This window comes from Ursus americanus, chromosome 32 (assembly GCF_024610735.1).
Source record: "Ursus americanus isolate L20-20 chromosome 32, mUrsAme1.1.p, whole genome shotgun sequence".
Classification (NCBI taxonomy): Eukaryota; Metazoa; Chordata; class Mammalia; order Carnivora; family Ursidae; genus Ursus; species Ursus americanus.
The window spans coordinates 2,872,432-2,884,915 of NC_142158.1; the positions used below are offsets into that span (position 1 = coordinate 2,872,432).

At 43.0% G+C, this 12,484-nt stretch overlaps 1 long non-coding RNA gene across 1 annotated transcript; it reads right to left on the bottom strand.

Annotated features, from left to right (window-relative positions):
- Window positions 1–9,603: 9,603 nt before the first annotated feature.
- On the bottom strand, window positions 9,604–11,962 carry LOC123794237 (uncharacterized). The gene is made up of 2 exons (XR_006780150.2): window positions 11,839–11,962; window positions 9,604–11,095 (listed from the first exon to the last, which is right to left on the bottom strand). It is a non-coding gene; the product is annotated as an uncharacterized LOC123794237 (long non-coding RNA).
- Between the last annotated feature and the right edge of the window lie 522 nt (window positions 11,963–12,484).

Below are 12,484 nucleotides of genomic sequence, written 5' to 3' on the forward strand. Positions count from 1 at the left end.
CAGGTCATGACCTCAGGGTCGTGATATTGAGCCCTGTGTCAGGCTCCATGCTCAGTGCAGAGTCCCCTTGTCCCTCTCTCTCTGCCCCTCCCCCACTCTCTCTATCAAATAAATAAATAAATAAGTAAAGTCTTTAATATGTATATTACCCCTATTTGCAAATGGGGAGTTGAGGGTCCTGCCCAAGTTCACAGAGGTCACTATCTCTGTGAACTCACAGAAATGAATAATTTTTTGCCTTAAGGACTTCAGTAGAATCATAGAGGAACCAGGCCAGGTTCAACAGAAGCTGTGTTTTATTCCACCTGGCTCCTGATAGTTTCTTCGTCTTCCTCTGAAGCAGGTGGCCTACAGCCAGGACGAATTCCTAGGAGCGCCGAGATTTGTTAGGAAAGCTTGTCTTCCTGCCTTCCTCTATGCTTTCACACACGCAAGCGCGTCTTGGGCCCGTCTAGGTGCCCTTCCACCTGGGGGCCCCCCTCCCCCCACCCCTTCAAGCTCCGTCCATAGGGACGGTCCCTTTCCAGGCCAAGAATGTTCATTCCTTTCCTTTGAGCTCCTGCTACACAGTGAGCGCAGTGGCCTTGCTCTGTGTTGTTCAGCACTGTTGCCTAGGCTCAGGACTCCATAAATACGCGAGGACTGAGTAAATAAATGAGCAAGTGAATGAATATCCAAGATCAGACTGTGAAGCCAACAGAAACCCACCGGGGAAGACTTCCTGGCTCTCTGTATTCGTGGGGCCCCTGGGACTCCTGACCGCGAGCGAATACACTGCATGAACTCTCGCATATATATGGATATATTGCCTCTCTGCTGCATTTGTCACCGCCTGACACCGTCTCTTTTCTTCTTGATAATCCTAATGCTTTGCAGAGTACCCGGCACAGGGCTACACAGTTGCTTCTACCGTAACCCAGTATATACTCTCCTGAAAAACCACATAGTCTTAAAAAAAAATACAGTCACATTCAACAGGGGTCATGGAAAACTAGGACGGGGCAGACAACTCAAAACTCTCTCGCAGGTGTGCAAAAGGAAGAAGCAACTGCTTTCCCCCCATATGCTCAGGGTGGATCTTCTGTTAACTCAGAACCTTGCACCGATGCTCGGTTGAGTTAACTGATGGATGATCATTAGATAGACACTTCGATACATTTCTTTTTTGGGAAGGTTTATTTATTTATTTTAGAGAGAAAGAGAGTGTGTGAGCCTGTGTGAGAAAAAGAGAGAGGGGGACGCTTGGGTGGTTCAGTCGGTTAGGCATCCACCTTCTGCTCAGGTCACGATCTCGGGGTCCTGGGATCGAGCCCAGTGTCTGTTGGGCTCCCTGTTCAGCACGGAGTCTGCTTCTTCCTCCCCCCGCCCCTCTTCCCACCCCCCTCCCGCTTGTGCTCTCTTTCTCTTTCAAATAAATACATTTTTTTTAAACTAAAAAAAAAAAAAAAGAAGGAAAGAGAAAGAGAGAGTGCATAAGCAGGGGGACCAGAGGGAGAAGCAGACTCCTGGCTGAGCAGGGAGCCCAGGGTGGGTCTTCATCCCAGGACCCTGAGGTCATGACCTGAGCCTGAGCCAAAGGCACTTAACCGACTGAGCCACCCAGGTGCCCCCACGTAAATACATTTCTAAGTAAAATAAAACACCGAGACACTGCTTAAGCATTGCTTTAAGTTCATATGCTCTTGCTTTTTATTTTTGTATGCCCCAAGTTCATATGCTTTTGCTTTTTATTTTTATATGCCCCAAGTTCATATGCTTTTGCTTTTTATTTTGTATGCCCCAAGTTCATATGCTTTTGCTTTTTATTTTGTATGCCCCAAGTTCATATGCTTTTGCTTTTTATTTTGTATGCCCCAAGTTCATATGCTTTTGCTTTTTATTTTGTATGCCCCAAGTTCATATGCTTTTGCTTTTTATTTTGTATGCCCTAGAGAGACTGTGCCTTTGGGTTTGTTAATGAGCATGTTTACTTTTGCCACTTTGAGTGGTTCTACACCCATGACCTAACATTCCTAACATCAACTCCCAGGACAAGAGAAAGAGTGTGGGGCTGACAGACTATTTGAAGAAATAATGTTTGAAAATTTCAAACTTTGGTGAAAAGATATAAACTGAGTAAACCCCAAGTAAAATATAACCAAAGGAACTCATGCCAATCACTTTGTGATTACAATTCTAGAGACTAAAGACAGATTGAAAAACCTTAAAAGCGTCCAGAAAGAAACAAGCGATGTGGGGACGACAACTCAGAGGAAAGTGGGTTGTTCCTCTGAAGGAATGGGTGCCAGAAGGAAAGGGCACATGCTTTTGGGGCAGTGAAAGGAAGGAGTTGTTAACTGCAAGTTCTACATCCTTTAAGTAAAACTACCTTCACAAATGAAAGGGAGATAAAGACATTCTCAGATGCAGGAAACCTGAAAGAATTTTTTGCTAACATACCTATCTTTAAAGAGTGACTAGACAAAGTTCTTGGAACAACAAAGAAATGATAAAAGAAGGCATCTTAGAGTACCAGGAAGGAAGAATTTACAATGGCAAGGCCAGAAATATGGGTGAACACATAGGCAAACATTAGATTGCCTTTCTCCTGAGTTTTCTAAATCATGGTTGGTGATTGATACAAAAATTATAACATAGTTTAATACTCAAGACAATGTTTTTAAATAAAAAGGATAAAAATGAAGGGTCCATGATTCACTTGAGGTGATAAAACCCGATCCCAGTAGACTGTGAAAGATCGCATACATTGTAAGACCTAAGAGTAACCACTGACAGAACTGTACAAAGAGTACACTCAAAAATATTATAAATAAATTAAGATGGAATTATTTTAAAAAAACCTGTTCAAATAACCTACAGAAAGACGAGGGGGAAAAAAAAACAGGAAAAACACAGAAAACAAATAATAATGTGGCAGACCTAAACCCTCACACGTCAAAAATCATCTTAAATGTAGATGGTCTAAATACCTAAATTAAAAACAGAAATTGGCAGAGTGGCTGAAAAAAAAACCTAGAATCTTAATTTCTTCTCTGTCAATCAAATTTGCATTTCCCATCTCAGGAAATGTCTCTGCCATTCACTCCATGGTTAAGGCCAAGATAGCCAAGCTCACTCTCAGTGTCTCTGCCACTGGAACATAAGATCTATGCAAGCCTTTGTTTGATTCGTACGTACAGTTATTATTATGGGTTGAATTGTGCCCAGTCAAAAAAAAGCTATGTTTGAGTCCTAATTCCTAGCACCTCTGAATGCGACCTTATTCGGAGATAGGGTCTTCATGGCGGTCATCAGGTTAAAATGAGGTCATTAGGGTGGGCCCTAAACCAATATGACTGGTGTCCTTACAAAAGAGGGGAAATTTGGACAGAGACATCCATGCATAGAGGGACGAAGATGGTTGTCTACAAGTCTAGGAATGCCTGAGGCTGCCAGAAGAGAGACCCGCGGCGGATTCTCTTTCTAAGCCCTCAGAAAGGACCAACCCTCTCAACACCCTGGTTCTAGCTATCTCGGCTCCAGAATGTGGGACAATACGCTTCTGTTGGCCAAGCCACCCAGTCTGTGGTACTTCGCTATGGCAACAAACGAACATAAGTTAAAACATTTACAGTACCTGGCTCAGTGCTTACACACAGTAGACACTCAGTAAAAAAATTGGTTGAAGTAAGAAATTGTAGGAAACACAAGCCTGGGTATCTGTGTTCTAGGAGACAAAACGGGAAGGAGCTGGGACAACTTGAGATGCAGATTCTCTTTCAAAACCCTATTTTCAGTTTGGTGCTGCATCCTTGTAGCCAGCTGTGCCTGAAAGTCCCTCTGATTGAGTATCACCCAAGGAAAACCCTCAGTCTCCTGCCGAGCTGGGCTCCAGAAGTTGCCTGGCTGTTAGTGTGGGGATGTAATCTGGGCATCAGAGTGCCTCTTCCACAGGTTTCTAACCAATCTACCTTTTCCAGTCCCGCTCACAACCCTGACCTCAGAGATACCTGATGTCTCAAAGACTTACATCTCTCTAGGCTTCTATGGTGGGGAGTTTGTTTGTTTCTTACTGGTCTTGTCCCCTTGCAGGTGTTGAACACGGATTTCTCTGGTCTGGCAAGGCGTTCATCCATCTGCTCTCCAGCTTGCAAAATTCTGTTGACCTCTCTCATGGGTTGTTTCGTCTCACATTCTCTTCATCTTTGAGGGTTTATGCCTTCTTTGTAAAGTCCTTTACCGTAAAAGGGTGGGGTTTGGAGAAGGAGCAGAGACTGACCTGTGTCCAACAGCCTGGTTAGCACAGTTGGTTCCTTTAAATAAAAAATGATGCGATGTGGGGCGCCTGGGTGGCTCTGTCGGTGAAGTGTCTGCCTTCGGCTCAGATCTCGATACTGGGGTTCTGGGATCAAGCCCCACATGACGCTTCCTGCTCAATGGTAAGTCTGCTTCTCCCTCTCTCTCGTGCTTTCTCTCTGTCAAATAAATAAATAAAATCTTTAAAAAAATAATGCAATGTAATAGTGGTAGGATGAACTCTATTTGCTAAGAACCATGTGTGAACCTTCTGTATATATAATCTCATTTCATTTTCAAAAATCTCTTGCCCTCTCTCAAGGAGTTTACAGTCAGATTGAAAAGATATGCCTATGGCATTCACTAGCCAGATAGCAGTGCCCTGGACTTGTGCTGGATCTCAAACCAGTAGGAGAGATAGGTGACGGTGTAAAGGTCCATAAGCGCAATGACAACTCCATTTCTTAGTGCAGATGTTATCTAACTCTGAGTCCAAAGACCTGGTTGCTTAGTCCTGGCCGTTTACTGTACTGGTTACTGGTATTTTTATTGTACTACTCTATGGACTTTCTCCAGCCGCTCTGAACCCCAATCTGCTCATCTGATGTTCAATGTGGGTAATATTTTCTGATCACCAATCGATTCTTTACGTGAATGACCTCTTACAGCTGTTAACAGATGTAGACACCAGTAGAAGGTAATAATTACCCAGCAGCTTAGGAATGAACTGTATGCAATACATTTTGGTTTAGCGTGTCCTCAGAACTAACGACAGATCATGGTGTAAAGGTCTAGCTCAGCTGCGAAGAGTTGGAGGTCACTGCAGTGACCAGTCCTGTTAAGTGTTCTCTTCGGGCTCCTTTGGCAGCCCTAGAAACTTTGAGGGAGGAAACGTCTTTGATATTTAATATCTTCCAACAGAAACTGTCCATACATTTTTTTCATGACTGATGAGAAAAGCAACAGAACCGACACTTGTTCACTTTGGTACAACCCAAGTTTTTGTAAACTTCCCTGTCGTATATCATTCCTGATGAGCATTTGTGTGTGCTTTAAACGCACATGAACTATAATCAGTCCGCCAGGCAAAGTTATATTGCGAAGCCACTTAAACTCTCTAGGTCTCAATTTTCTCATTTGTAAAGAGGTGATAACAACAGCTGTTTGATAAAATGGTATTTAGAATTAAATTTTTAAAAAGCAAAAATTAATAAATGAAGCCCTTAGTACAATGTCTGGTATATAATCAAGGTTAAGCCAAGATGACGATGATGATATATTCTAAAACATATATTATATAATATACTATTATATATTCTAATATAATATAACTATATAATAAATACCATATATTATTGTATATTCTAAAATAATATTATTATATGATACTATATGATAATAATAATATTGTCAATGACATTGCTGACCTAAGGATGTCATTTCCTACCACGTAACAAACAGGTCAGACCCTCCTACACATTGCCTATACTGTGGTTTTTCTATTAAAATAATAATAATTTTGGGGGCGCCTGGGTGGTGCAGCGGTTAAGCGTCTGCCTTCGGCTCAGGGCGTAATCCTGGCGTTATGGGATCGAGCCCTACATCAGGCTCCTCCGTTGTGAGCCTGCTTCTTCCTCTCCCACTCCCCCTGTTTGTGTTCCCTCTCTCGCTGGCTGTCTCTATCTCTGTCGAATAAATAAATAAAATCTTAAAAAATAATAATAATAATTTTTAAAAGATAGAGCATATGCAGTCTCTCCAGGTCTTCGGGGTTCTTATGCTTAATTTGCTGCTCACATGTAAGACACAGTTGACGTGGCTTCTCCGAGATTGTTTTTAGGCCCGTTCCTCCCTGGTTCCCCGCTCTGCACCCCTGTCCATTCTCTTCCTACGCGTTTTCTTCTTTAAACTGTAGGCAGGGCGAGGCTAGTCATCTGTAGTTCTCCTCCTTAGTAACTGTTGGGGGAAGTGAGAGGATCAAGCAGCGTGGGTCTCTGGTCCACGACAATGAATCTCTTCATGAGGAGGGCTGACCCCAAAGGTCCTGGCAGCTGGCCTCCCTACTCGACCGTTCTCAATACTGTCAGCGTCACTTGTAAGTAAGAATCATTTCTGTCTGTCAAGACTGTATGTGAATGAGGTTTGAAATCTGGGCAGTACAATGTCAACCCAAGGTTAATGACTGAGGACTCTGCCAGGCAGGCCGCTGGAGAGGCAGCCGTCCAGCCGAGGGTGGTTTGATCTGGTGCGCCTTCTAGTGGCCAGTCGTGCACCAGCATCCCGCCTCGTACATTCCCTTGGGCAGGAAAGGGTTGAGGCCAAAGCCAACCTGTGTATTACTCAGTTGTCCTTCAACAACTCGACTAGCCCTGAACACTTCAAAGGTTAAAAACAGGCAATGCTTTATCTAAAACTCTTTAAAGGCAATGCTTTATCTAAAACTCTTTTAAAGTTACTAGTTAGCAACCGGGCGTTCTGCCTCTCAAGGGCCTCTTCCGTCCAACTGGGAGAAACCTACACTTCAGCGCAGTGTCCTTCGGGGGCTTTGCCTGAGGGTGCGTGCTCCAGTCAAGGCGCTGAGTTGATCTTCCGCACATTGGCACATTGCGAAGTCACTAGCCCTTTCAATACGCACCGCTTAATACATTTACTATTATTCTCATTAGGACCGTTGCCATGGTCGTAACTGATACACTTAGCCAGGAATCTCAGAATTCTGCTCCCACTAGGCAGTAGAAGAGCCGATTCCGGTGTCCATCTCTGTGCGAGAGCTTCCTCCTTCTCTCTGTGGTCGTTGCACTTTGAGAACGAAAAGAAGAACTGAGTATTTTAAAAGTTGCCCTTATAAGATTCGAGCCCTAACCTCCTCCCCGGGGAAAATTGACTGCTCCCCTCTTTCAGGGCCCCTCTGACGTCTTCTGAGCAACCACTGTGACCTCCTTTTTCCTAGCGTCCCCTTCTCCAAACCTTTCCACCAACAGGGGAGAGCCCGCCCTCCTTACTTTCTTATTCCCCGAACCCAGTGCAGTGCAGGGCTTCTCGAAGGTGCTGATGAGTCTTCGTGGAATGAATGAATGAATGAATGATCCGGATTTCTCTGCACCACGTAGACGTGAGTCCAAGTCACTCGGTTTGTTCCTCTCACGTTCTTTCCTGCCCGTGGACGTCCTGCAGCGTTAGAGCTTCCCAGTGGCCCCTGTCAAATGGGGATAGTAATTTCTGTTCACCAAAAAGGACAGGAAACGGTTACGTGTATAATGAGACGTTAATAATTACAGAAAGGCCTGGAGAAATTGGAACATACCTGCCTCTAAAATAAGCTTTGGTTGGTTCGGAGCGCCACCTAGTGTCAGTCAGGTCAAACAGCAGATGTATCGTAAATGGCTTAGGCCGGGGAGGTGTGAGGCCCAAATAGGATGTCCTTGAGCCGCGTGTGGAAAGGCCTTCTACCTAGCAATAGCTGGGGTGTATTTTAATTTATAGCACTTTATAGATTAAAAACAAGTCTTATCTTCGACTGTAGTTCAATTGGTATTTGTGTGTGCGCAAGTGTTAGGGACGTGGATTGTACTATCTTCAGGGCTGAGCCGGGAGAAATCTAAATTCTCAATCTCCATTTTCTTACTGATGAAATGATAATGAATGTGAGGGAGTAGAGGATGGTGGTGAAGAGGGAATGAAAACAGTGCATGTAATGCCTGGTCCGTACCGTGTGCAGTTACCTGTTATCTTTATTAGTATTATTGACACTGTTAAACCAACAGTTGCAGGATTGTCCTGTGTTGTGGTTATAGTAATATATGTGTGCTTTTAACAATAATTTTTCTTTAATATGTATGTATACATTTTGTACTTATAATATAGCAGGTACTATTCTAAGAGCTATATAAATATTAACTCATCAACTCACATAACAACCTATGAAACAGGTAGTATTACTGACATTTGTAGGTGAGAAGACTGAAACATAGAGAAATTAACTTGTCCAATGGTAAAGTTGAACTTGAACCCAGGCATTCCAGCCTCTGAGGCAGTCAGTTTGATAAATATACTATGCCATCTCTGTATTTTTCTTGGATTATTTTATAAAATTAAGAGGAAATATAAATGCCACTACTATTAACCATGAAAAGTATAAGAAATCTATGTACTAACTGAAGCATAGCTACAAATCTGTAGGTAGGCTAATGTAGTAAGAATTTGGTCCCAACAAGGATTTCTGTTTAACTCCAGCAGGTTTAGGTGAGTTTAGTAAAAAACTCAGGGTGATGGAGTTCCTAGCCATACCTGCCTGCCATGGAAAATGTGCACAGACCTGAGATGCAGAAGGTGGGGATGGGGTGACTATGTGGGTGTCATCACCACCTCTTCCCAAGTTTTAGGCAAGGAGTGAGCTCCAAGAACAGCAATGCGGGGGTAGATTCTGAGTGACAGTGATGGTCCTGGGTTATATGCTCACCTACCACACCCCAACACACACACACACACACACACACTTACAGGCATGTGCACACACCCACACTCATCTCCCTTCTCCGATGGTCTGGCTGCATCTCCTGTTAGGGTCTCTTCTTAAAGTCTTCCTTGGGTTAGCACCTAGCAGTCATGTTACCTTTCAGAGGCTTCCAGGAACAGCACACATCATTGGAAAGAGTGAACAAGCTTGTTGGATGGTCTCTTCTCACCCTCTCCAAATTAAGGAGAGTACCAACTTTCTCAGGGTCACTCCAAAACAGCACAATCCCATGGTGGCTGGAGCTCATGGAAAGAAAGCTCAAATAAGAGGCAACGGTGTGTTCAGCCCCGTCTCAGGAACTGTATGCATGGGATCTAATTTAATCCTCACTATATGCCTGGGGGGGAGGTGCTATTCCCCTGTCCCAAAGGAGGAAATGTAAGTGGAAAGTTTGAGGACTTAGCAGGGTCCCCCTGCCGCGTGCAGGAATCGGGACCGGAAACAGTGTGCTTTTTCCAGCGCCGCTATCTTCCCAGCCTTTTGCACCAGGAGCTCAGCTGTGATCTCTACCTGATGGCAGCCCGACAAGTTTCGGGTTAGCCTGGGGCTGCCAGGATTTCCAGCTGGCTAGGGAATGTGGAAGCTTTTTGAGGTGACCTTCCATCATTTATATATGCAATAAAATACATAAAATATAATGTACTGTAATATGATATATGGTATTCTGTAGCATACGTTATACATACAAATCATAATATGTAAAAATGAATCTGTGATATCTGTTATATGTTAATTATACATCATTATAAACGTAATAAATTTTGTACTTAATAAATACTACCAATAAATATAGATACACATTATTAAATTAATTTAACACTCAGTTTTTATTTCTAAAGTAGTTCATATGTCTATACGTGTAACCTTCATTAATGAAATCTGGGGGGCCCTACTGACTTTTAGGAGTGTGAAGGGGTCCTGAAATCTAGAAGTTTGGGAACCACTGCTCTAGGCTGAACTCTGATGTCTTATTTTCCCAACCGGATTGGTAAGGACTGGAAGGCAAAGGTGTAACCAGCGCATGAATATTTTAATTTTTTATTCTTCTGTTCTCTCCGTGGTTTGGGTCTTTCTGATCAGACATATCGCATTGTACGATAATGACGCTGTGTGTTAGTCACGCCAGTTATCATTCCTTGAGAGGAGGCACTTGCTGGGCTGATCTTTGTTTCTATGATCTCTTCTGAGTCTTCTGCTTGACAAGAGCCTTGCGTGTGCAGAGCTCACGCGTGGCATCGTGATGGGCTAGGAATAAAAAAGCAGTAATATATCCTAACAAATCTATCAAAACCTGTGTGTCCACGTTTCCTCCAAAATAGTCACTATGTAAGGCTCTATGCTCATTACTATGTTCATTCAGGCTACTGCCTAAAATATGTCTGCATCTCCTGCATTCTGATCACCTTTATCATGGGTGTAGACTGGGAAGCTGTAACAACGTATATATTCTCACTATTGATAAATCCTTTCCTTTTGAGGGGAGATTTGACTTTCAGAACAGTTTAAAGTCATTTGAAAACAAGCTTTCAGAGTAAGGGGGCTATGGATGACCTCGTTTCCTGCGTCACTTACGTGGTCGTAGGAGCAATTCCAAAATGTTAGGGCTCGTTCCCTTGGTGATACTCTCCGTGTATTTGTTATTCTGTGCTTTAACATTACGTTCTCCGTCTGCTTCCCCAATGTCTTTTAAGGATGTGTCAGGAAATAAACATACAGAAACAGTAGTCTCAGCCCTTAAGGTGCCCACAGGCTGGTGCGGGAAACATTTTGGCTCAGGTCTGATGACCTAAATGTTGGCTATTTGCCTGCAGAGACTGGATTGTTCGTCGGAATGGTTTGTGGGGCTGAAACAAGCAAACAGACTGGAGAGCCTACTTCTTTAGGCTGCGGATCTCCTGAAACTCTTTCCTGTGTACTTTTTCTCCGGCTGCCCTGTATCATCAACCTCACAGCGGAACAAAGCACTGACCATTTATACTCTTGAGCCGGCAGGCCAGGGGAGTGGCTGCTATTATTGGCCTCATCCATTGGTGAGTCAGGAAGAAGCAGGTTTTAATCTCCCAGTTGGGGCCTGTAACAAGGTTCACGAATATCAGGTTAGCTACCTTCAGAAGCAGACAGAACCCTCGTCTGTCATGGTGAAGAGGATCCATACACCTGCCCCAGCAACTCCTCTCATTGTCCTTGTGTATTTCTTGCTGTTCAAGTCTCTCTCCCCCGCGCGCTCTGTCCAGCTGCCATTACGGTCTTCTGGACTTGACGTTTGGCTCTGCATATTTAATTTTGTTTACCAGCTTTCCAGACCTGAAGAACATGAAAACAATTAGCCAATCCGTAATATTCAGAATGTGTGTAAATACAAGAATACACAATTTATCGCATTGCAATATTTGTGTTCTAAGTTTATTGTTGGCTACCTTGTGGTCAGCAGTCTTGAATGGGAAGACCACAACCTTGACCTGAATTTTCCCTTGGGGCTAATTTTATTAGGCTTTCTGTTGCTCACAGGCTTGTTCAATCTTATTTCAAAGCCCGAGACTCCATGACACACCTACCAGATCTAAGGTTACTTTAAAGTCGATGGCCAAAAAGTTTTGTGTCTTCTGATTTCTAGAATGGTTTCTAAAGATTCCGATGTGGAGCACTTGGAACAAACCAACTAACCAGGTGTCAAAGTATAATCTTCAAGAAGTTAAAAACAGACATGTCCTACAAGTACTGCTTACAGCAGGCTCATGCACGGGACAAAGAATGTTGTAAGTCATTAACGAGGGAGTACCCGGATGACAAAGTTAGGTCGAGGCAGGGTACAGGAGAATGAAATAACGCGTTCAGTCAGGAAAAGAAAGAATGCGGGAAGGTACGAAACTGGTTAATGTTCTATGAGGCAGAGCAGTCATCACTTTTAGGGCTATCTTTTCTACTGGAGAGAGTTCATTTGCCTCTAGACTGGACAAAACCCTTATTAGTGTATCGATCTTCTACAAGTGAATGCCTAATTTTACATATTCTGGACCTAATCAAAGAGTAAATATGAAGTCAGTTACCTTCTAGAAAGCCGGGCCGTCCAGAATGGTAACTAGTAATCCCATGTGGCCAATGAGCGCCTGTAAGGTGGCTAGTCTGAAATGGAATGTTCCACGAACGTAAAATACACTAGATTTGCAGACTTGCCATGTGAAAAAAAAAAAAAAGGAATATAAACTATCTTATTTTTTAAAATATTGATTACATGTTGAAATGGTCATAATTTGGATAGATTGAGAGAAGTAGAATATATTATTAAAATTAAATTCACCTGTTTCTTTTTACTTTCGTCAATGCAACTACTAGAAAACTTAAAATTACACATGATTCACGTTCTATTTTATCGCAGAGCATTGCCCTAGAGCATCGAATGACCCACAAACGAACCTAGACAATTTTCGAATACAGCTTGGAAGGATGGGAAGGATGGGAAGGACACGAAGAAAGAGTTTTCCCTTGTTTTTAAGTTTTGGATACTTTTTCTCAACACAAGTTACTGGGATCTGGAGACGGGTTACTTGTTTCTCTGACTTGAGATCTGGACATCAGATTTGCACGTAGGGAGATGTGTTTTGGTTGATTCAACCTGAGTGATCATATTAGAGAACTGAATCACAGTAATCAAATTTACATGCTACTGTTTTATAAATCAGGACATCAGTTTAT